A 22,288-nucleotide genomic window follows, 5' to 3' on the forward strand; every position below is an offset into this window, starting at 1 on the left:
GTTGCCCGTCTTTTGCCTACATCCTTTTTTAAAAAGTGGCGTGACATTTGCTGTCTTCCAATCAGCCAGAACCTGCCTAGAGTCTAAAGAATTTTGGTAAATGATTATCAGCAAGTCTACTATAACCTCTGCCAATTCCCTCAGCACCCTGGGATGCATCCCATCAGAATCAGGGGACTTATCTACCTTCAGGCCCTCTTGTTTGCTCATCACTATCTCTGGATAGGTTAGATCCACTGAAGCAGGGAAAGGATGGAAGAAACCATGGCTGACAAGAAAAGTGGAACATCTAGTCAAGAGAAAGAAGGAAGCATACTTAAAGTTTAAGAAGCAAGAATCAGACAGAGCTCTTGAGAGTTATAAAGTAATCAGGAAGGAGCATAAGAAGGGACTTAGGAGAGATAGAACGGGACATCAGAAGGCCTTGGCGGATAAAATTATTTAAAATTCCAAGGTGTTCTACACATAATTAAAGAACAGGAGGATAAATAGAGCACGACTGGTAAAAGATAAAATAGGAAACGGGCCAAGTCAGACGAGATAAAGGGGATGCTTAATGAATATGCTACTTCAGTATTCACCAGGGAGAAAACCTTGATGAATGTGAGGCTGATATGCTGGAACATGTCATATTTAAGAGGAGATCCTGGAAAATCTCAAAAAGATTAGGATAGATAAATCCCTAGACCAGCAGGATATACTTCAGGTTACGACAAAGGATGAGATTGCTGCACTTTTGGCAATAACCTTTGCATCTTCTCTGGGCACAGGAGTAGTACCAGAAGATTGGAAGGTGGCAAATGTTATTCCTTTTTTCAAGAAACATAACAGGGACAATCCTGGGAATTATAGACCAGCAAGTCTTACATCTCTGGTGGGCAAATCATTGGAGAGGATTCTTAGAGATAGGATGTAAAAACATTTGGAAAAGCATAGTCAGGTTATGGATGAACAGTATTACTTTGTGAGGGGCAGGTTGTGCCTCACCAGGGTGACTGAATTTTTCGAGGACGTAATGACAGAAATTCATGAAAGTAGAGCAGTGGATGTGGTGTATATGGATTTTGTTAAGGTGTTTGACAAGGTTCCCAATGCTAGGCTAATTCAAAAAGTTAGGAGGCGTGGGGTCCAGGGAAATTTGGCTATGCCCACAGAAGGCAGAGGGTGGTAGCAGATGAAGCATATTCTGCCTGGAGGACCATGATTAGTGGAGTTCCACAGGGATCTGTTCTAGGACCACTGCTCTTCCTGCCTCCCCTGCCCTTCTACCTTATAATCAACCAATCTCAGTCCAACATGTTGCACCAGGAAGCAGGCCACTAACTGCCCATATCCTGAACAACTCTCTGGCAAAATACAGAATCTAATAATAAACACAAAGTACTCTGCAGATACTGTGATATTCAAATCAACATGCACAACACACTGGAGGAACTCAGCAGGTGATGAAGCCAAATTCAGGTTGGAGGAGCAACACCTCATATACCGTCTGGGTAGTCTCCAGCCCCTTGGTATGAACATAGAATTCTCCAACTTCCAGTAAATCCCTCCCCCTCCCTTCCCCCATCCCACTTTCACTCCTTCTCCTCTTCCAACTGCCAATCACCTCTCTCATGATTCTGCCTTCTTCTACTACCCATAGTGCTTTCCCCTTACATTCCTTCTTCACCTCTCCTGCCTATCCCCTCCCCGCTTCCCCTCCCCCACCCCTTGATCTTTCCTCTGATTGTTTTTTCACCTGGCACCTACCAGACTTCTTCTTCCCACCCTCCCCCCACCTTCTTTATGGGACCCCTGCCCCCTCCTTCTTCAGTCCTGACGAAGGGTCTCGGCCCGAAATGTTGACTGCTCGTTTCCACAGATGCTGCCCGATCTGCTGAGTTCCTCCAGCGTGTTCTGCGTGTTGATTTACAGTAACTAATAATATGTGGCTTTTAGAAAATTATACTCATTGATAGAAATCTTGCCTTAAATTGAGAAAATTGGGCTGTCTAGCAAGTTAATCTGACATAAAACATAGTAGATTAGAATTCCTAATTTTACCTCCACATACATTATCCCACCTACAGCCTCAAACAGAGCTATGGTCCTTGCCTTCCCAACTTCTCCAACTTTCTCCATAATTTGTCCCATCTTTCACTGAATACTCTTTCACTAATTAAACATTTTATATTAGCTACTTTTATTCATTGTTTCTCTTCATCTCTCTTATTTCATTTATCAGTTTCTCTTATACTATCTCATTCCCCACTTTTAAGAGCCTGTCATTTGTAAAGCTAGTTTCCAGTTTTATTTTAATGTCTATACTCTTATATCCATGGAGCTCTAGCTTTAAAGCCCTTTTGTTGTGGGAATGCGCCTGGTCAGCACCTTAAACATTGATTTAAAAGCCTTTCAATGCTTAATTACTGTATTACTGTTCATTAGTTCCAATTCACATGAGTTTCAACTCATTGAAATTAGCTCTCCACCAATAAGGTATTTATATGCCTTAATGATCATTTCCATTTCTCACTGTTCCTCCTCCCTGATATAGAAGTGATATATCCCACCTCAGTCAAAATAAAACAATCAATAATTACAGTCTGGGTAGCCTCCAACCTGATGGCATGAATATTGTTTTTTTGAATTTCCGGTAATGCCCTCCCAATCCCTATTCCCTCTTTCACCTATCTCCTTACAGCCTATTGCCTCTCTCTGGTGTTCCTCCCCCTTTTCTTTCTTCCATGGCCATCTGTCCTCTCCTATCAAATTCCCTCTTCTACAGCCCTGTATCTCTTTCACCAATCAACTTCCCAGATCTTTACTTAACCCCTCCCCAATCCCGGTTTCACCTATCACCTTGCTTTTCTTCCCCATTCCTCTCCCCCCACCTTCTAACTGACGCCTCGTCTTTTTTCTCCAGTCCTGCTGAAGGGTTTTGGCCAGAAACATCAAATTACTCTTTTCCATAGATGCTGCCTGGCCTGCTGAGTTCTTCCAGCATTTTGTGTGTTGCTTAGGTTTCCAGCATCTGCAGATGTTCTCTTGTTTGTGAATCAATAATTGAGGGATATCCTGATCTTGGAAACGATTTTTGACTCTAGCAAATACTCACTTTGCCAATATATGTATTATCTCCATTCCAGTCCAACTTGGAAGAGTTTAACACAGGAAATGTTGCTCTCTATTAATAGTGTATTTATCTTTGAATTGTCTACTGCTTTTATCACCCACTCTCTGATGGCCTCTGATGGCCAATGGGCAAAATTCTTCGGCACCTTAAATTTTTTATCTGGTTTCAGATGATACAACCTCCACAGGGCCCTGATCTCAACATCATTGGGGCTGTCTGGGAATACCTGGAGAGACAGAAGCAAGCAAGACAGCCAAAGTCTGCAGAAGAACTGTGCCAAGTTCTCCAAGATGCTTGGAACAACTTACCAGCTGATTTTCTTATAAAGCTGCATGACAGTATACCTAAGAGAATTGATGAGGTTTTAAAGGCAAAGTGCAGTCACACCAAATATTGATTCAATTTATTTGTTTCCGTTTACTCCTCTTTGCAGTAATCTTTTTGATATTTAGAAAATTTTCATGTCTTTATATTTGAAATCGTCTTTGCTTTACAATATTGTTTTACCTATGCCTAAAACTTCTGCATAGAACTGTATGGTGTATACCAGCAGTTATACCATACTTTTGCACATTTGTATACTCTATAAGAACATTAGAAATAGGAGCAGGAGTAGGCCATCTGGCTTGTTGAGCCTGTTCCACCATTCAATAAGATCATGGCTGATCTGGCCATGGACTCATCTCCACCTACCTGCCTTTCCCCCATAACCCTTAATTTCCCTACTATGCAAAAATCTATCTGACTTGTCTTAAATATATTTACCGAGGTAGCCTCCACTGCTTCATTGGGCAGAGGATTCCACAGATTCACCACTCTCTGGGAAAAGCAGTTCCTCCTCATCTCTGTCCTAAATCTACTCCCCCAAATCTTGAGGCTATGTCTTTTAGTTCTAGTCTCACCTACCAGTAGAAACAACTTTTTTTGCCTCTATCTTATCTATCCCTTTCATAATTTTATATGTTTCTATAAAATATCCTCTCTTTCTTCTGAATTCCAGTGAGTAGAGTTGCAGGCAACACAATTTCCCCTCATGTTCTAAGCCCCTCAACTCTGGAATCAACCTAATAAACCTCCTCTGCACTGCCTCCAAAGCCAGTATTTACTTCAAGTAAAGAGACCAGAACTGCATGCAGTACTCCAGGTGCGGCCTCACCAGTACCCTGCACAGTTGCAGTATAACCTCCTGTTCTTAAATTCAATCCCTCTAGCAATGAATGCCAACATTCCATTTGCCTTCTTGATAGCCTGCTGCACCTGATAAACAACTTTTTGTGATTCATGCACAAGCACTCCCGTCCCTCTGCACAGCAGAATGCTGCAATTTATTTACAATTTAAATAATTATCTGCTTTTTCAGTTTCCTTCCAAAGTGCACATTTACCAACATTGTACTCCATCTGCAGACACTTGCCCACTCACTTACCTATCTATATCTCTCTGCAGACTCTCCGTATCTTCTGCACTATTTGCTTTTCCACTCAATTTAGTGTCATCAGCAAATTGAGAAGTCCCCTCTTCCAGACCGTTAACGTATATCGTGAACAATTACGAACCTAGCACCAACCCTTGCGGCACACCACTCACCACAGATTGCCAACCAGAGTAACACCCATGTATCCCAATTCTCTACTTTCTATTAGTTAGCCTCTATCATAATCCTTGAAGCTCTTCACATCCAGGATTTTCCTTCCCTACTCCCTGATTTCTAATAATTTCTCTGAGAAACATTGGGTCTTCAGTCATATACAAACATAACCTAGTCTTCCCTACCATTACTGCATATTATTTCTTAATGATTATTAATGCTTTCAGTATTCTGACTGCTTTCTACTTCTTAACCTGAACTCCAACCTTACTTAAAAATGTGTTTGGAAACAGTTGGGGCCTTGTGGTGATCAGCAAAGTAATAATACTTGAAGAAATCTCCCAACAAAAATTGACCAAGTCCCCATTGAGAAGATGGGGGCTGCTCTTTTACCACTGTTCATTGCAGTTAGATATCTGTTCAGTCAGATCTCTGGAGAACTACATTCTCACCTAAATCCTTGAAACAAATGACAAACAACAGAGGACCCACCAACAATCCCTGTGGAACACTACTGGTCACAGGCCTCCACTACCACCCTCTGACTCCTTCCACAAAACCAATTTTTTATCCAATTGGCTAGCACACCCTGGATCCCATGTAATCTAATCTTCTAGACATTCCTATGAAGTGGAAGTTTGTCAAAGGTCATGTTAAAATCTATGTAGATAACATCCGCCTCTTTGTTACCTGTCCTAAATAAAAATCAAATTTGTAAGACATGCTGAGTATGCTGTGAGTATAGGGAGTTGGAAAAGAGGTTGAAGAGCAGGACCTCCAAGGTAGCAACTTTTGAATTACTCCCAGTACCACATGCTTCTCAGTGCAGGAAAGATGAATGAGTGGCTGAGGAACTGGTGCAGGGGGCAGGTTTCAGGTCCTTGGATCAATAGAGCCCCTTCTGGACAGGGGTAACCTGTACAAGAGGGACAGTTTACACCTTAACTAGAAGGGAACCAATATCATGACAGTGAGGTTCGCTGGTGCTACTCGGGAGGGGTTAAACTAGTTTGACAGGGGGGTGGGATCCAGAGCACCAGATCAGAAAGTGGAGGGATAAAGTGGTCAGGGTCAGTAAAAGCAGGCAAGAACAAAGTAATAGATATGATAGGATGGATAGTTTGATGTGTGTATTTTAATGCTCTGAGTATTATAGGTAAAGGTGATTAACTTAGAGCATGGATCAGTACATGGAACTATGATGTCACGGTCATTGCAGACTTAGTTAAAAGAAGGATAGGAATGGGGGTTTAAAGTCCCAGGGTTTTGATGTTTTAAAAAAGATAGAGAGGGAGGTGAAAGGGTTGTGGCAGGGCAGGGGAGATGCACTACTAATCAGGGACAATATCAAAGCTACAATCAGAGGGAGCATATGGCAGGTTCATCCACTGTATCTATATGGGTAGAACTCAAAAAAATAAGGATGCAATCACTCTGATGGGCTTGAACTACAGAACCCTCTATAGCCACCAGGGCTTTAAGGAACAGATATGCAGGCAGATGAAGGAAAGGTGTAAAAACAATAAGGTTGTTGTCCACTTCCCTAATACAACTGGGACATAAGTGCAAGAGATTTAGATGGGGCAGAATTTGTTAGGTACATCTACAAGGGTCTCTTAAATCAATGCAGTATGTATATAGTCTAACAAGAGGCTGGATTGTACTGGGCCTGGTTTTGGGTAATGAGACTGGCCAGATGACTGACTTTTCAGTGAGAGAGCAGTAAGGGAACAGTAACCATAACTTCTTAAGTTTTAAGATAGTTATGTATAAGGATAAGTATGAACTTTGCAGGAGAGTATTAAATTGGATCAGGCCAAATTATGACAGCAGTAAGCAGGAACTAGGAAGGGTTAATTGGGAACAATTTGCTTGGGACAAGTCCATATCTGACATGTGGAGGGTTTTTGAAGACCAACTGCACAGAATACAACAGGTATGTTTCAGTCAGAAGGAAGGACAAGGATGGCAAGGCTCTTAATACTTTACATTAGTATTTACCCAGGAGAGGACGTGGAGAATAGGGAGATCAGTGCTGAGCTAATTGATATATGAACACATTTCAGGGTAAAGGAAGAGGTAGTACTGTGCATCTTAAAGAGCATTAAGGTCAATAAGTCCCAAAACCTGATGGGGTATATCCCAGGTTATGGAGAGAGGCAGAAGATGATATTTCTGGGACTTTGACCAATATTTTCATGACCTCTCTAGCCTCAGGCAAGGTCCTGGAAGACTGGTGGGTAACTAATGTTGTTCTATTGTTCAAGAGGGGATCCAGAAATAATCCTAGAAATTATACACTGGTGAGTCTCACATCAACGGTAGGGGGAGAGAATTCTTATGGATGGGGTTTATGAGCATTTGGAAAACCATGGCCTAATTAGGAAGAGCCAGCATGGCTTCCTGTGAGGCAAGTCATGCTTGACTAGCTTGATAGAGTTTTTTGACAAGGTGACGAGGATGATTGATGAAGATAGAGCTGTAGATATTGTCTATATGGATTTTAACAAGGCATTTGACGATTCCTCATGAGAGCTTCATCCAGAATGCTAAGACCCATGGGATCCATGGTGAATTTGCCATTTGGATTCAGAATTGTCTTGCCCACAGAGACAGAGGGTAGTGTCAAAGGGACACACTCTAGCTGGAAGTCTGTGATTAACATAGTGTCGCAAGGATCTGTACTGGAGCCTCTGTTGTTTGTCATATAAATCTGGATGAAAACATTAATGGTGGGGTAGTAAGTTTGCAGATGGTACTGTTATGACCCCAGCCCCCTCCTTTGTGAGAATGGCAAGAGAGAGAGAGAAGCCTTACGGTTTGGAATGTGGGCTGGCCTCTCAGCCAGACAAAAGCCATGGACATAGCCATTGTCTTGGGAGACACCTTTGTGGAATAAGGGACTGGACTACGTGCAAACCCTCAGGGCAACGTGGGCTGGGTGATGGGGGAAAGATTGCCTCACCCCCACCCTGATTGACATCTACAACCCTGCCCGTCCAGATAAAAGGTGGGCTGCCGAGGAGGGGCCTCAGACGCACCAAGGAGACACACGAAGAAGACACGATAGCGCTTCCCATCGGAGCCGGAAGCCATTTTGAAGGAAGCCACGTGCGTTAGATTCCGGATCAGGAGTCTGTGGCTGAAACCAAAGGAAAACCGTTTTAACTAACAACCGGGATTTTCTTCGTAAAGACGACGGGCAAGTGTTCCTTCTTTCTCACCACTCTCTCTCGCCAACACGTGAAATGCCAGCGGTTCCCAAACGGAAAAGCCTGCAGATTTATGAGTGACTTTTATATTCCACTGGACTCAGTATTCCCCTAGACAACGATAGAGCTTATTTCTGATTGATTATTACTATACCTGTGCTTTAGATTGAGTTTTGACGATGTATATGATCTGAATGTTTTGTATTAACCATACGTTTGTGCCCCTTTATAAATAAAAACGTTTGAAAATAGTACCATCAGACTTCAGCGGACCTCTCTATCTTTGCTAGTAAGTCACCCGGTTACTGGGAACATAACAGTACAAAGATTGATGGTGTTTGTGGTGAACTACATATACCTGTCTGGACACGCCCCCCCCCCCCCCCCCCGCTGACTGCTCCTGTGGCTCCTCCAACAGACCCCGGTATAAAGGCGATTGGAGCCACAGACACTTCCTCAGTCTCCAGGATGTCGTGTGATAGTCACTTGCTGCTTGTGCTTTCTTCCAGCCAATAAAAGCCTACCTTAACCCACGTCTCAGAGTTATTGATGGTGCATCAATTTTATTGGCTGGAAGTTTTAAAACATGGAAAGCATTTTACGTCCGGAAAAATTGGACATTGATCCTCAAGACTCAGAAGCAGCTCTTGCCTTTGAACTCTGGCTTTCATGCTTCCAATCATACTTGGAACAGATTCCCGTGACTGAGCCCACTATTATGCACAGAATCCTCCTTTCGAGGGTCGGCCTGAAAGTTTACTCCCTTATCAGGGACCTGCCGACCTACCAAGGGGCACTGGACACCCTCAAAAGACAGTACCTGCGGCTGGTGAAACCATCTATGCAAGACATTGCTTAGCGACACGGCGGCAGCAGGCCAGAGAGTTGAGCGCTGAGTTTCTCCGAGCCCTACAGACACTCATGAGGGCCTGCGACTGCAAGGGACTGACGGCGGAACAGCATGCGGAGCTCCTGGTACGAGACGCCTTCGTTACGGGGATCAGGTCAGTGTACGTGCGCCAGCGGCTGCTGGAAAATGCCGATCTTACCTTACGCTCGGCGATCGAGATGGCCGAAACGCTGGAGGCTGCTCTGCACAACGCTGATGCTGTCCAGCCATGCGATCCCCCGCCGGTTCCGTGGACGCTGCAGACCCCGCCACCCGTGAGCGAATCGACCTCGGCTGCTGCCAGTTGCGAGTCCACGAACTCCCCAAAACCGACCACAGCTGCTGCCAGTCGCAAGTCCGCGCAGTGTTACTTCTGCGGACTCAAAAAGCACCCCCGAAAACGCTGCCCAGCCCGAGAAGCTACCTGCTCCAGCTGCGGGAAGAAGGGCCATTTCGCCAAGGTCTGTAAGTCTGAACCACGAGCGGGGCCGAGCAGTGCAGCGTGCGAGGCATGGGGGTCGCCATCGTGGTCGCCGCCATCTTGCCAGCCCGCCTCGTGTGAGACATGAGGGCGGCAATCTTGGTCAGCGCCACCTCGCCCTGCCTCTGACCCACCGGTGCTTACCGGGAACCAAGAAGGCGGTTCAACTCTGGCCTCCGTAACCCTCGACCAAAGCGCCCCACACCAGCTTGTAAGGTCAATGATGGACATCCTGGTGGAGGGGCACAGGAATAGCTGCCTGTTTGACACGGGCAGCACTGAGAGTTTTATTCACCCGGACACGGTGCAACGCTGCGGACTCGTGACACGGCCGGAAAGCCAGAGGGTCACCATGGCTTCTGGGTCGCATTCCACAGACATCCGGGTGGGTTGTGTAGCGACATTGGTGGTGCAGGGCACAGTATATCGGAACTTTGCGCTACTGGTCATGCCTCAACTGTGCGCGCCTGTGCTATTGGGGCTGGACTTCCAGAGCCACCTCGAAAGTGTGACTATGGCATATGACGGGCCCCTCCCACCACTCACTGTCAGGAATCCTCAGTTTTGTGGGACTTCGTCATATACCCCGCTACTGACCACACACACGGACCCACACATCCCACCCAGCACCATGCCGACAGCTGCGCTACTGACACCACTTGCAGCCTCTCCACCCTCAAGATCCCTCCCCCACCGCTGTTCACCAACCTGACCCCCAACTGTAAACCTGTGGCAACTAAAAGCAGGAGGTACAGCGCGGGGGACAGGGCCTTCATTCAGTCAGAGGTGCAGCGGCTGCTCAGGGAGGGGATCACTGAGCCAAGCACAAGCCCTTGGAGGGCCCAGGTGGTTGTTGTTCGGACTGGGCAGAAAAATAGGATGGTCGTGGACTATAGCCAGACCATCAATAGGTTCACGCAGTTTGACGTGTACCCCCTACCCCACATCGCAGATATGGTCAACCAGATAGCTCAGCACAAGGTGTACTCGACAATAGATCTGAAATCTGCTTATCACCAGCTCCCCATCCGCCCAGAGGACCGCCCCTACACCGCCTTCGAGGTGGGCGGCAAGCTCTATCACTTCCTGCGCGTCCCCTTTGGTGTCACAAATGGTGTCTCAGTCTTCCAGAGGGAAATGGACCGGATGGTAGACCAGTGCCAACTAAAGGCCACATTTCCCTACCTGGATAACATCACCATCTGTGGTCACGACTGGCCGGATCACAACACCAACCTCCAACGATTTTTCCAAGTGGCCAAAGCCCTGAACCTTACTTATAACAGGGACAAGTGTGTGTTCGGAACCACCCGACTCGCTATCCTTGGGTATGTCGTGGAAAACGGGGTCATTGGCCCTGATCCCGACCGTATGCGCCCCCTGTTAGAGCTCCCTCTTCCCACCACTCTCAAAGCCCTCAGACGGTGTCTGGGCTTCTTTTCCTATTACGCCCAATGGGTCCCCCATTACGCAGACAAGGCCCACCCCCTGGTCAAGTCTACCACACTTCCCCTCTCTGCTGAGGCCCGCACGGCCTTCAGCCGCATTAAAGGGGACATTGCCAAAGCAACGATGCATGCGGTGGACGAGACCATTCCCTTCCAAGTAGAGAGTGACGCCTCCAATTTCGCGCTTGCTGCTACCCTCAGTCAGGCAGGCAGGCCAGTAGCATTCTTTTCTCGTACCCTTCAAGGCTCGGAAATTCAGCACTCCGCGGTGGAGAAAGCCCAGGCCATAGTGGAAGCTATTAGGCACTGGAGGCACTATCTCGCCGGCAAAAGGTTCACCTTGCTGACCCACCAGCGCTCAGTTGCGTTCATGTTCAGCAACCAACAGCGGGGCAAAATCAAAAATGATAAAATTTTGCGGTGGAGAATCGAACTCTCCACGTACAACTATGATATCCTGTACCGGCCTGGAAGGCTCAATGAGCCCCCTGATGCCCTATCCTGGGGAGCGTGTGCCAGCGCACAGCTCAACCAGCTATACGCCCTCCATGCAGATCTTTGCCACCCAGGGGTCACCCAATTTTACCATTTTGTGAAAGCCCGGAACCTGCCTTACTCCCTTGAGGACATCAGGACGATGACCAGGGATTGCCAAGTGTGCGCCGAGTGCAAACCGCACTTCTACCGTCCTGACAAGGCGCAACTTATCAAGGCCACCCACCCCTTTGAGCGACTGAATGTTGACTTTAAGGGCCCCCTTCCCTCCACCAACCGCAATGTCTACTTTCTCAACATTATCGACGAGTACTCGCGGTTCCCCTTTGCCATCCCCTGCCCCGACACCACTGCCACATCCGTCATAAAAGCCCTGCGCCAGCTCTTCACTCTGTTCGGATATCCCTGCTATATCCACAGTGATAGAGGGTCCTCCTTTATGAGTGACGAGCTGCACCAGTACCTGCTGGCTAGGGGCATTGCTACTAGTAGGACCACGAGCTATAATCCCCGGGGAAATGGACAGGTGGAGAGGGAGAATGCCACAGTGTGGAAGGCCACACTTTTAGCCCTTAAGTCAAAGGGGTTGCCGGTCTCTCGATGGCAGGAGGTCCTCCCCGAGGCACTCCACTCTATTCGCTCTCTGTTATGCACGTCCACCAATGCCACCCCTCATGAGCGCCTCTTTTCTTTTCCCAGGAAGTCTGCCACTGGGACCACCCTACCGGCTTGGCTGACATCCCCAGGGCCAGTGCTGCTCCGGAAACATGCGCGGAGCAATAAATACTCCTTGCTGGTCGAGAGGGTTCACCTACTACATACGAACCCCCAGTATGCTTACATGGTCTTACCTGATGGGTGGGAGGACACGGTCTCCATCCGCAACCTGGCGCCCGCAGGAGCAGCAGACCACTACCCCGAACACTCCACGGTAACTATGAACCCTGTACCCGAGGTGACACCGTGCACACCGAGCCCTACACAGACTCCTCATGACACTCCTATACCGGGTGTATCGCACGCGTATATACCAGGCGCCTCGCACACGCATGAGGGATCACTGACGCCTAGTGGGCTGACACTTCCAGTTAGGCCGGAACCAGCACAACCACCATCTCCAGAGCAATCACTACCAGCACCTGTGCAATCACAGCCGGTGCTACATAGATCGCAACGACAGATTCGACCACCTGATAGACTTAACCTGTAAATATACTTGTAAGAAACTTCGCCCCATGGGCACTCTCTTTTAAAACAAAGGGTGGGTGAATGTGGCGAACTACATATACCTGTCTGGACACGCCCCCCCGCTGACTGCTCCTGTGGCTCCTCCCACAGACCCCGGTATAAAGGCGATTGGAGCCACAGACCCTTCCTCGGTTCCTCAGTCGGAACACAGTAGATCAGTTGCAGATACTGTATGGGCAGAGAAATAGCAGATGGAGTTTAACCCAGCTAAGTGTGAAGAATTGCACCTCGGTAGGTCAAATGCAAAGGGACAGTACACTGATAAGGGCAAGACCCTTAACAGTGTTAATGATCAGCGGGGATCTTGAGGTCCAAATTAATAGCTCCCTTAAAGTGGCTACACAGCTTGATAGGACAGTTAAGAAGACATATGGTAGGTTTGCCTTTATTAGTGGAAGCAGTGAGTTCAAAAGTCAGAAAGTTAAGTTGCAGCTTTAAAAAACTCTAGTTAGTAATCTGGATTACTGCATACAGTTCTGGTTGCCCCATTATTAGGAACAATGTCGAGGCTTTGGAGAGGGTGCAGAAGAGGTTTACCAGGATGTTGCCTGGAGAAGAGGGCATGTGAAAAAACAAGAGGTTGAGCAAACATGTGTTACTTCCTTTGGAATGGCGAATGCTGATGTGAGATCTGATAGAGGTTTAAAGATTACGAGGGGCATAGATAGAGAAGGCAGACAGCGTCTTTTCCCTCGGGTTGAAGTGTCCAATACCAGCAGAGATGCACTTAAGGTGAGAGAGGGTAATTTCAAGCTTATTACAGAGAGTGGTGGCTGCCTGGAATGCACTGCCTGAGGTGGTGGTAGAGACAGATGCATTAGTGACTTTTAAGAGACGTTATATAGGCCCATGAATGCAAAGAAAATGGAAGGATATGGACATTGTGAAGGCAGAAGAGACTAATTTATAGCTGTCCATTTGATTACCATTTTAATTAGTTTGGCAAAACATTGTGGGCCAGAAGGCCTGTTCCTATACAGTACTGTTCTGTTCTGCTCTGGGCTCTATACGGCCCCATGAGGAAGAGGATTTCTTGGAATGTATGCGGGATGGTTTTCTGAACCAACATGTCGAGGAACCAACTAGAGAGCAGGCCATTCTAGATTGGGTATTGAGCAATGAGGAAGGGTTAGTTAGCAATCTTGTCGTGCGAGGCCCCTTGGGTAAGAGTGACCATAATATGGTGGAACTCTTCATTAAGATGGAGAGTGACATAGTTAATTCAGAAACAAAGGTTCTGAACTTAAAGAAGGGTAACTTTGAAGGTATGAGATGTGAATTAGCTAAGATAGACTGGCAAATGATACTTAAAGGGTTGACGGTGGATATGCAATGGCAAGCAATTAAAGATCGCATGGATGAACTACAACAATTGTTCTTCCCAGTTTGGCAAAAGAATAAACCAGGGAAAGTAGTGCACCCCTGGCTGACAAGGGAAATTAGGGATAGTATCAAGTCCAAAGAAGAAACATATAAATTAGCAAAAAAAAAGCGGCACACCTGAGGACTGAGAGAAATTCAGAGACCAGCAGAGGAGGACAAAGGGCTTAATTAGGAAAGGGAAAAAAGATTATGAGAGAAAGCTGGCAGGGAACATAAAAACTGACTGTAAAAGCTTTTATAGATATGTGAAAAGAAAAAGATTGGTCAAGACAAATGTAGGTCCTTTACAGTCAGAAACAGGTGAATTGATCATAGGAAACAAAGACATGGCAGACCAATTGAATAACTACTTTGGTTCTGTCTTCACTAAGGAGGACATTAATAATCTTCCGGAAATAGTAAGGGACCGAGGGTTTAGTGAGATGGAGGAACTGAGGGAAACACATGTTAGTAGGGAAGTGTTGTTAGGTAAATTGAAGGGATTAACAGCAGATAAATCCCCAGGGCCAGATGGTCTGCATCCCAGAGTGCTTAAGGAAGTAGCCCAAGAAATAATGGATGCATTAGTGATAATTTTTCAAAACTCCTTAGATTCTGAATTAGTTCCCGAGAATTGGAGGGTGGCTAATGTAACCCCACTTTTTAAAAAAGGAGGGAGAGAGAAACCAGGGAATTATAGACCGGTTAGTCTGACATCGGTGGTGGGGAAAATGCTAGAGTCGGTTATCAAAGATGTGATAACAGCACATTTGGAAAGAGGTGAAATCATCGGACAAAGTCAGCATGGATTTGTGAAAGGAAAATCATGTCTGATGAACCTTATAGAATTTTTTGAAGATGTAACTAGTAGAGTGAATAGGGGAGAGCCAGTGGATGTGGTATATTTAGATTTTCAAAAGGCTTTTGACAAGGTCCCACACAGGAGATGAGTGTGCAAGCTTAAAGCACACGGTATTGGGGGTATGGTATTGATGTGGATAGAGAACTGGTTGGCAGACAGGAAGCAAAGAGTGGGAGTAAACGGGACCTTTTCAGAATGGCAGGCAGTGACTCATGGGGTACCGCAAGGCTCAGTGCTGGGACCCCAGTTGTTTACAATATATATTAATTATTTCAATATATATTAATTATTTAGACAAGGGAATTAAATGTAGCATCTCCAAGTTTGCGGATGACACGAAGCTGGGCGGCAGTGTTAGCTGTGAGGAGGATGCTAAGAGGATGCAAGGTGACTTGGATAGGTTAGGTGAGTGGGCAAATTCATGGCAGATGCAAATTAATGTGGATAAATGTGAGGTTATCCACTTTGGCTGCAAGAACAGGAAAACAGATTATTATCTGAACGGTGGCCGATTAGTTAAAGGGGAGATGCAACGAGACCTGGGTGTCATTGTACACCAGTCATTGAAGGTGGGCATGCAGGTACAGCAGGCGGTGAAAAAGGCAAATGGTATGTTGGCATTCATAGCAAAAGAATTTGAGTACAGGAGCAGGGAGGTTCTACTGCAGTTGTACAAGGCCTTGGTGAGACCACACCTAGAATATTGTGTGCAGTTTTGGTCCCCTAATCTGAGGAAAGACATTCTTGCCATTGAGGGAGTACAGAGAAGGTTCACCAGATTGATTCCTGGGATGGCAGGACTTTCATATGAAGAAAGACCGGATCGTCTAGGCTTATACTCACTGGAATTTAGAAGATTGAGGGGGGATCTCATTGAAACGTATAAAATTCTAAAGGGATTGGACAGGCTAGATGCAGGAAGATTGTTTTCAATGTTGGGGAAGTCCAGAATGAGGGGTCACAGTTTAAGGATAAAGGGGAAGCCTTTTAGGACCGAGATGAGGAAAAACTTCTTCACACAGTGGTGAATCTGTGGAATTCTCTGCCACAGGAAACAGTTGAGGCCAGTTCATTGGCTATATTTAAGAGGAAGTTAGATATGGCCCTTGTGGCTAAAGGGATCAGGGGGTATGGAGAGAAAGCAGGTACAGGGTTCTGAGTTGGATGATCAGCCATGATCATACTGAATGGCGGTGCAGGCTCGAAGGGCCAAATGGCCTACTCCTGCACCTATTTTCTATGTTTCTATGTTTCTATACCTTTTCTGTCATTGCCTTTCCAAATGCTGGTAGATCCTGACCCTCAGAATCCCCTGCAGAAACTTTCCCACCACTGATATTAGGCTCACTAATCTGTAGTTCCCAGGCTTGTCCTTGTCATACTTTTAGAAAAAAAGCACAACAGTCATGTTTCGGTGTTCTGATATCTTAGCCACGGCTAAAGGTATCACTGCCAAGGCCCTGCGATTTCTTCCCTAGCTTCACAGAAAATCCTGGAATACGCTCAGCCAGTGGATTTATCAACCTCAATATGTGATAAGACCACCAGCCCCTCCTCTTTTTTCATGTGGATCAAACTGTGTCCCCACACTTACTCTAACAGCCACAATTCTTCACACTACATTGCGAAAGCATCCTGTTTATAGTGGTCAGACATTTGTCCTGAAAATCGTGAGTTACAGAGAGGAGCTATTCTCATCCAACACTCGGCCGTGAGATCTAATGGCCCCTACCTTCAATTACTCTGCAAAAGACAGTCAGCTTTACTGCTAATTGCTTAGCCTGAAGTGCAAGGAGGGCCCTTTATCACTGTTCATTGAATATTTTACCTCCTTTATATGCTTATAAAATGCCTTGTTATTTTGCTATTCTTAGTTCCTCTGCTTACTCTTCCTAATTGCTCATTTTTGTTTCTGCTGATCTAATTACACGCCTTTTTTAAAAAAAAACATAGGCCTCAATTTTTGTTCTAAGCATTTAATATTGTCATGGAACCCTTGCCCTTTTTCATAACCAATTTAATATGGAGTTGATTTTATAATTTCTTGTTAAATCTACTCCATTATTAGAACGCTATTTGGCCTGACATTTTTCAAAATAATTAATCTGGGTTGATCCCAATTCATATGACAGAAATAATTTAAATTCCACTCTATAATACTTGACTCAATGCCTTTTTTTAATGTAAACCTCATTGGATTATACCTGAATACTCTCAATGTTAAGCTATTTGTTACTGTAGAATATTCAGGTCAGTGCATGTCCAGCATGCTGACAAGAAAGTAATCTTCCCTGTGTTGAACGGAACCAGGAGTTATCTTCTGCACATGTGATCAGCAATCCCAAACATTCCACTGGCTAGCTGGTGGCAGGATTATCAAATGTAGAAGATGGCACTTTTAAATTCCCCTGCTACCATCCGGGAAATGGTACCGCAGCATAAAAGCCAGGACCAACAGGCCCCGGGACAGCTTCTTCCACCAAGCCGTCAGACTGATTAAGTCATGCTGATACAATTGTATTTCTATGTTGTAATATAAAGACTTTTACTCCTCATGTACATAAAGGTTATAAGTAGTAAAGTCAATTGAATTCAAGATGTTACCATTACAATAACAGTTCTAATACTCACTCCAATGTTTGCCTAACAAGAGTCAAAACAAGCCAACTGGACTAGGGGAGAAGGCCGGGAACTGGGGTTCAGGAGGACATAGAAGATGATTGAATGGCGGAGCTGATTCGATGGGCTAGATGACCTAATTCTGCTCCTATGTTTTATGGTCTTATAGACTAGCACTTGATTATACATTCAAGTCAGAAATGGAACTGTGCATACATGGAAGCCCTTAATGCAACTTCAACTCTTACACCAGTCCAGATGTAGCACTTGCATGGGTAGGCGGTTACCAAAAGCATTTCAAACCAGAAGTATGAAATGCACATATTTCATTACGTTTGACAAAGAATGTTCAAGCCCAAAACAGACAGTGGGATGTGTAATAATGGATAAACCTACACCATCTGTTATACTTCAAAAAAGGAATCATTTTGTCAATATATTAGGGGTCTATTCACAGTGCAGGGGGATCCACTTTGAGCTGGGAGGAGGAGGGGGGTAACATTCACCAAGACGAGACAGTTTTTTCTACAACTGATTTTTATGAGCTAGAATATAAGGGAGATAATTAGGGGCTTTTATTCAGAACAACGTGGGGTGAATTGACAGTGCATGGTGACTGCACTCCAGACAGATGGGTCAAATTAGACTGATGGGTTAAGTTAGATGGGGTCAAGTTAAATGGGTCAAATGCTCCTTTACTGCACTTCTTACATTGAAGTTAAAAGCAAATCCTGTTTTACAGATAGATAAATATTTTTGGATAAATATTACATATTGCAATCTTAAATGAGTAACCTATAATTTAAGCAAATTTATTTTCTTTTTCTGGTAACATAAAAGATCATTTTTCTACCATCGTACTAAGTGAACTTTCAAAGCTAAACAGCAGATCATTCAGTTGAAGAATGAAGGCATTGGTTCCTGAATTAGAGGAGATATTTTAGTAGTTCCAATGATCACAGCTAATATGTGGAAGAGCCATTTTACAGGGAAGGGATAGTATGCCACTCATGTCATGACATTCCCCTCATCCACATGCCAAATTTTCGGTATAATAACATATTATCAATAAGACAAACATTAAGTATACAAAACTCTAGATGAGATCCAACTAAATTCATTAACTATACCTGGCTTTCTCTGAGAAGTAGAGGATATAGTCTACTGATACTACCAGCAGCGCGGACCAACAATGGACCTGGCTGTCCACAGCAGGCCACATTCTACATATCTACACTACCATGCTTTCTTTGCATTCTTACCACCCATATCTTCAGTAAAGTCATAACAAACCTATGTGTGGACTACAGGAGTTCATCTAGTCAGCATCAAATTATAGGAAATCATAACTCATAAAGAGTGTAATATAAATTACATGATTGCAGTGCTTCCTGGCGATGTGTTCAGTGCTGTGACTCAGCAGCAACATCAGGTACTGAGAAATGGACCTCTGTGAATGTACCTACACGGCTTTGCAAATGATCATACCATGTCACACAGCTGCTTGCTAAAACATCGGAGCAACATAAATGTCTCCAGAAATAGACACTATTCCAAGCACTGCCTTCACGGGACAAAATTAGTGAATAGACAGAGGAAATGAGCCTCCTTCAATAAATGCAACATCTCATTGACTCATTGGAATTTCTGGCATACAATCACTTAAAGTGGAGGGTGACTATTTGGGATTGTATTGAAAATCTCAAGCCATGCATCAGGAATACACAGAAGCAACGGAAGGAGTAGGCCAGTAGGCCATTTCACAAACTACCCATCCCTCATTGCATCGGTCAAAACCAGCCCCACCTGGAGTTCTCACATTGGTCTCATTAGCCATCTCAGAAAACCTCAAAGCCAGAGTGGAAGTGAGTTACCCTCAATTCCAAGAGAAGAAAATGCAGGTGCAAGATGGGACACAATTACATTACAGTATTTTCAAACCTAACAATAAACTATTAAACTAACAGGTTGTCTTTCTGCGAGTGCATTTAGCAAATCACTGCCTGAATACATGCCTGCAGCTTCCTTCTGATCAATAACCAGTTCTATCAAGGGCAATTCTCTGCCTAAATTTTCTATTCCTGACAGAAGCTCAAATGTTGATCTACAGTATATTCTTCAAATGCTTCAAATCTGATGCAAAATTTGAACATTTTTGCATTATTCATGTTACTAGATCTATGAGTACATCTTTATAGTTTAGAGATCTTAAAATTTATATTTCTTCCAAAAGGATTTTCATTCATTTTTCAACCATGCCCTTTTTCTGTATACTTGGTTTTCATCTCACTTTCTTGAGCACACCTTGTAATTGCTTTTATAATAAAATATGGCTATTTTAATTAACGTCATTGTTTCTGCCAAAACAATAAAAGTGCTGTAGATATTCAGAAGGATGGGCAGAAAAAGTAGGAATCTGAGGAGAAAAAGTAGGAATGATGCGTTGGGGCCTTTCAGCATCCGCAGTCCCTTGTTTTTCAGTTTGATATTCCTTTTTCAAGCACAGAGCCAATTCTATTCTTAATAGACCAGATAAAAAAATAATGAGTCATTATTTTCTATCAAGAAATAATTGATGTAAAGAAACAAGAATATGGTTGCATTTTGTGAAGGACTAAAAGGTACAACCAAGACCAACCAAAAGTATAGAAGACTAGTTGGCTTCTTTTATTCCAAATATTTAATCAAATACATCCCTTACACACTTATCTGACCTGAAGCATCAATTTTATATCAATGCACCTGACCTTGTACATTATATACCCAACCAGCACCAGGTTTTTGATCCTAATGTACTTTGCCTGACACAAAAACAAGTGCAGATGACAATATCAAATGAATTTTACCTGATCATTCAAGTTATGGAAAATGTAATTGCAACACCAGAATTATGTTTTGTTAATTTTCAAAATAAAACTCAACATGTGTTGAATTCTAAATTAGAAATTCACAACTCTTGTTTTTGTTAATACATGAGACTCCTCCAAAAATAATTTTTAATGCATACTTTTCATATACTAAGGACCTGTTGTAGCCCCACCTACTGTACACAGTACAAAGTTATAACAGTGATCTACCTTCAAAAGTCAATGTACACGCACTTGAATAAGCTGATCATTTTCTTCATTAATAAAGTATAAATATTACACTGTCAAGTCCATTGGGAATGTATTTGCTCCACAAAAAGATGTATTTTTAATATAAAGCTGAATTGTTAAATTGAATTGTATTCTGATTAAGTTATAATTCTCTTTATCAAGTTATCCATTTTAATGAGGCCATCTGCAAGTTTCCCATAATCTCCACAAGAAACAGCCCAACCCAGCACATGCAAGCGATTTGACAAATGAGGGAGTCCAGACCAAAGCACAGCAGCAGCTCCCTAGTGGTTCACCCATAGGCTGCATTTGCTGCACACTGCCCCAGCTGTCTGCTCAGACATCGTGCCCTTCCCAGCAGCCTGCAAAACAACCACCATCTCAGATTGAGATCAGTCCCTCTTAAATTACTAGTCCTGCAATAGTGACAGTACATCCAACCAGAATGCAAGTAAGGAACATTCATCAGTAAACACTATGCACTTTAAAAAGATTCCAAGCCAACAAGCAATCTTAGGTTTCTGTCACAGAAGTAAAATAGTCTGTTGTCTGTGTTGAGATGTATAAAGAATGCATATTCAGAATGACTAAAAAAAAAGTCACCATAATACACAAGACACAGATGAAATGCAAAATGATTAATGTATTTAAACATCTCCACCTGCCCCAGCCAGATGAGATGTAAAAAAGACTAAAATATTTATGTCTTTATTTGAGTCTTCACATGCCTTTCATTTCATAAAATGCCACCATTTTGTCTAGATGAGCTTCCTCCTCAAATTAAATATTAATAGGTTAATGAAGATCTATCCATGAAAATACAGGTCTAGATTTCCTTACTGTACTGGACAATCTTAAGCACATATTTCCTACATTTGAACAAAGATACTTAAGCAGAGAACCATAATAAAAAATTTTAATCCCTTAAAATCACCGGTTCAACACATCATTGAAATTATATTAATCTGCATCAACTAGTGTGGAAATTAATGCCATAGAAAAACAGTTGAACATGGAAGAAAATTAGAATTAAGCTCCTGGTGACAGGATATATTTACAACTAATAACAGAGGTTGCAATTAAATAGTAGGCCCTTTGGTATGTGGAAGATTATGCCTACGCTACTCCTTAGAATGAACAATACCCGATTCTGCAAGTGTGTGAAAATACCATCTTAATTATATGTGCCATTAATAATGCATTATTATATTGTACAAGATATTTAGCCTTATTGTTAAGTCATTTGCAAATTCTATATGTCATTTTCTCAAAAACAAAACTAAAAGTTAAAACAAAAATAAAGGGCTGGAGCCTGTGCACTAAAAGCCTAGGCCTTCATCTTATTCCAGTCTGCAGAGTACAGTGTATTGATGCAGCAGCCCCCTCGTAAAATTTGAATAATGCCAAACACAAAGAAGAAAGTCTGTGTAGGCGTTTTCCTTGCACCACAACAGAGTTTAATTCTGAAGTCTATGTTTACCACCAATTGTTATTTTTAAAAAGAGAGTCTTAATGGCAAAGAACTTACCCTTTCCCTTTATGCCATCTTCCTTTCGGTTTGTTCACATCTGTAGGATGCGCTAGGAGGTGCCTCGTTTGACCTGCTGCATGCTGCTATGACATCAGTCAGATGATACAGCTCATTATGGGACAGACTACTGTTGCTATAGAAACCGAGATGTGCCGTGAATTTCTACTGCAGGCCTATTGGCACTTAGAATAAGGTGGTCCCTCAACGTGCTGTCAGAATTTGGCTGCAAATGGCAGTTTTCTATAAAAAGAGAGGAGTAGGAAGGATCCGCCTCACAGCACCAGGCTTTCTGTGAGGCTGAACATTTCGTTTGGAATTATACACAGAAAAGGGGCAGCAG

The 22,288-nt window shown here is 43.8% G+C and overlaps 1 protein-coding gene across 4 annotated transcripts in view; it reads right to left on the minus strand.

Moving 5' to 3' along the window:
• Positions 1 to 22,046, minus strand: part of akap6 (A kinase (PRKA) anchor protein 6) — a 404,269-nt gene extending 382,223 nt beyond the window's left edge. For all 4 annotated transcript variants that reach the window (XM_073040038.1, XM_073040041.1, XM_073040043.1 and 1 more), the window contains exon 1: positions 21,946 to 22,046. The gene's annotated coding sequence lies outside the window, so the exon portion shown is untranslated. The remainder of the gene's footprint in view (positions 1 to 21,945) is intronic.
• Positions 22,047 to 22,288: the final 242 nt, after the last annotated feature.

Source organism: Hemitrygon akajei, chromosome 3, assembly GCF_048418815.1.
Source record: "Hemitrygon akajei chromosome 3, sHemAka1.3, whole genome shotgun sequence".
Classification (NCBI taxonomy): domain Eukaryota; kingdom Metazoa; phylum Chordata; class Chondrichthyes; order Myliobatiformes; family Dasyatidae; genus Hemitrygon; species Hemitrygon akajei.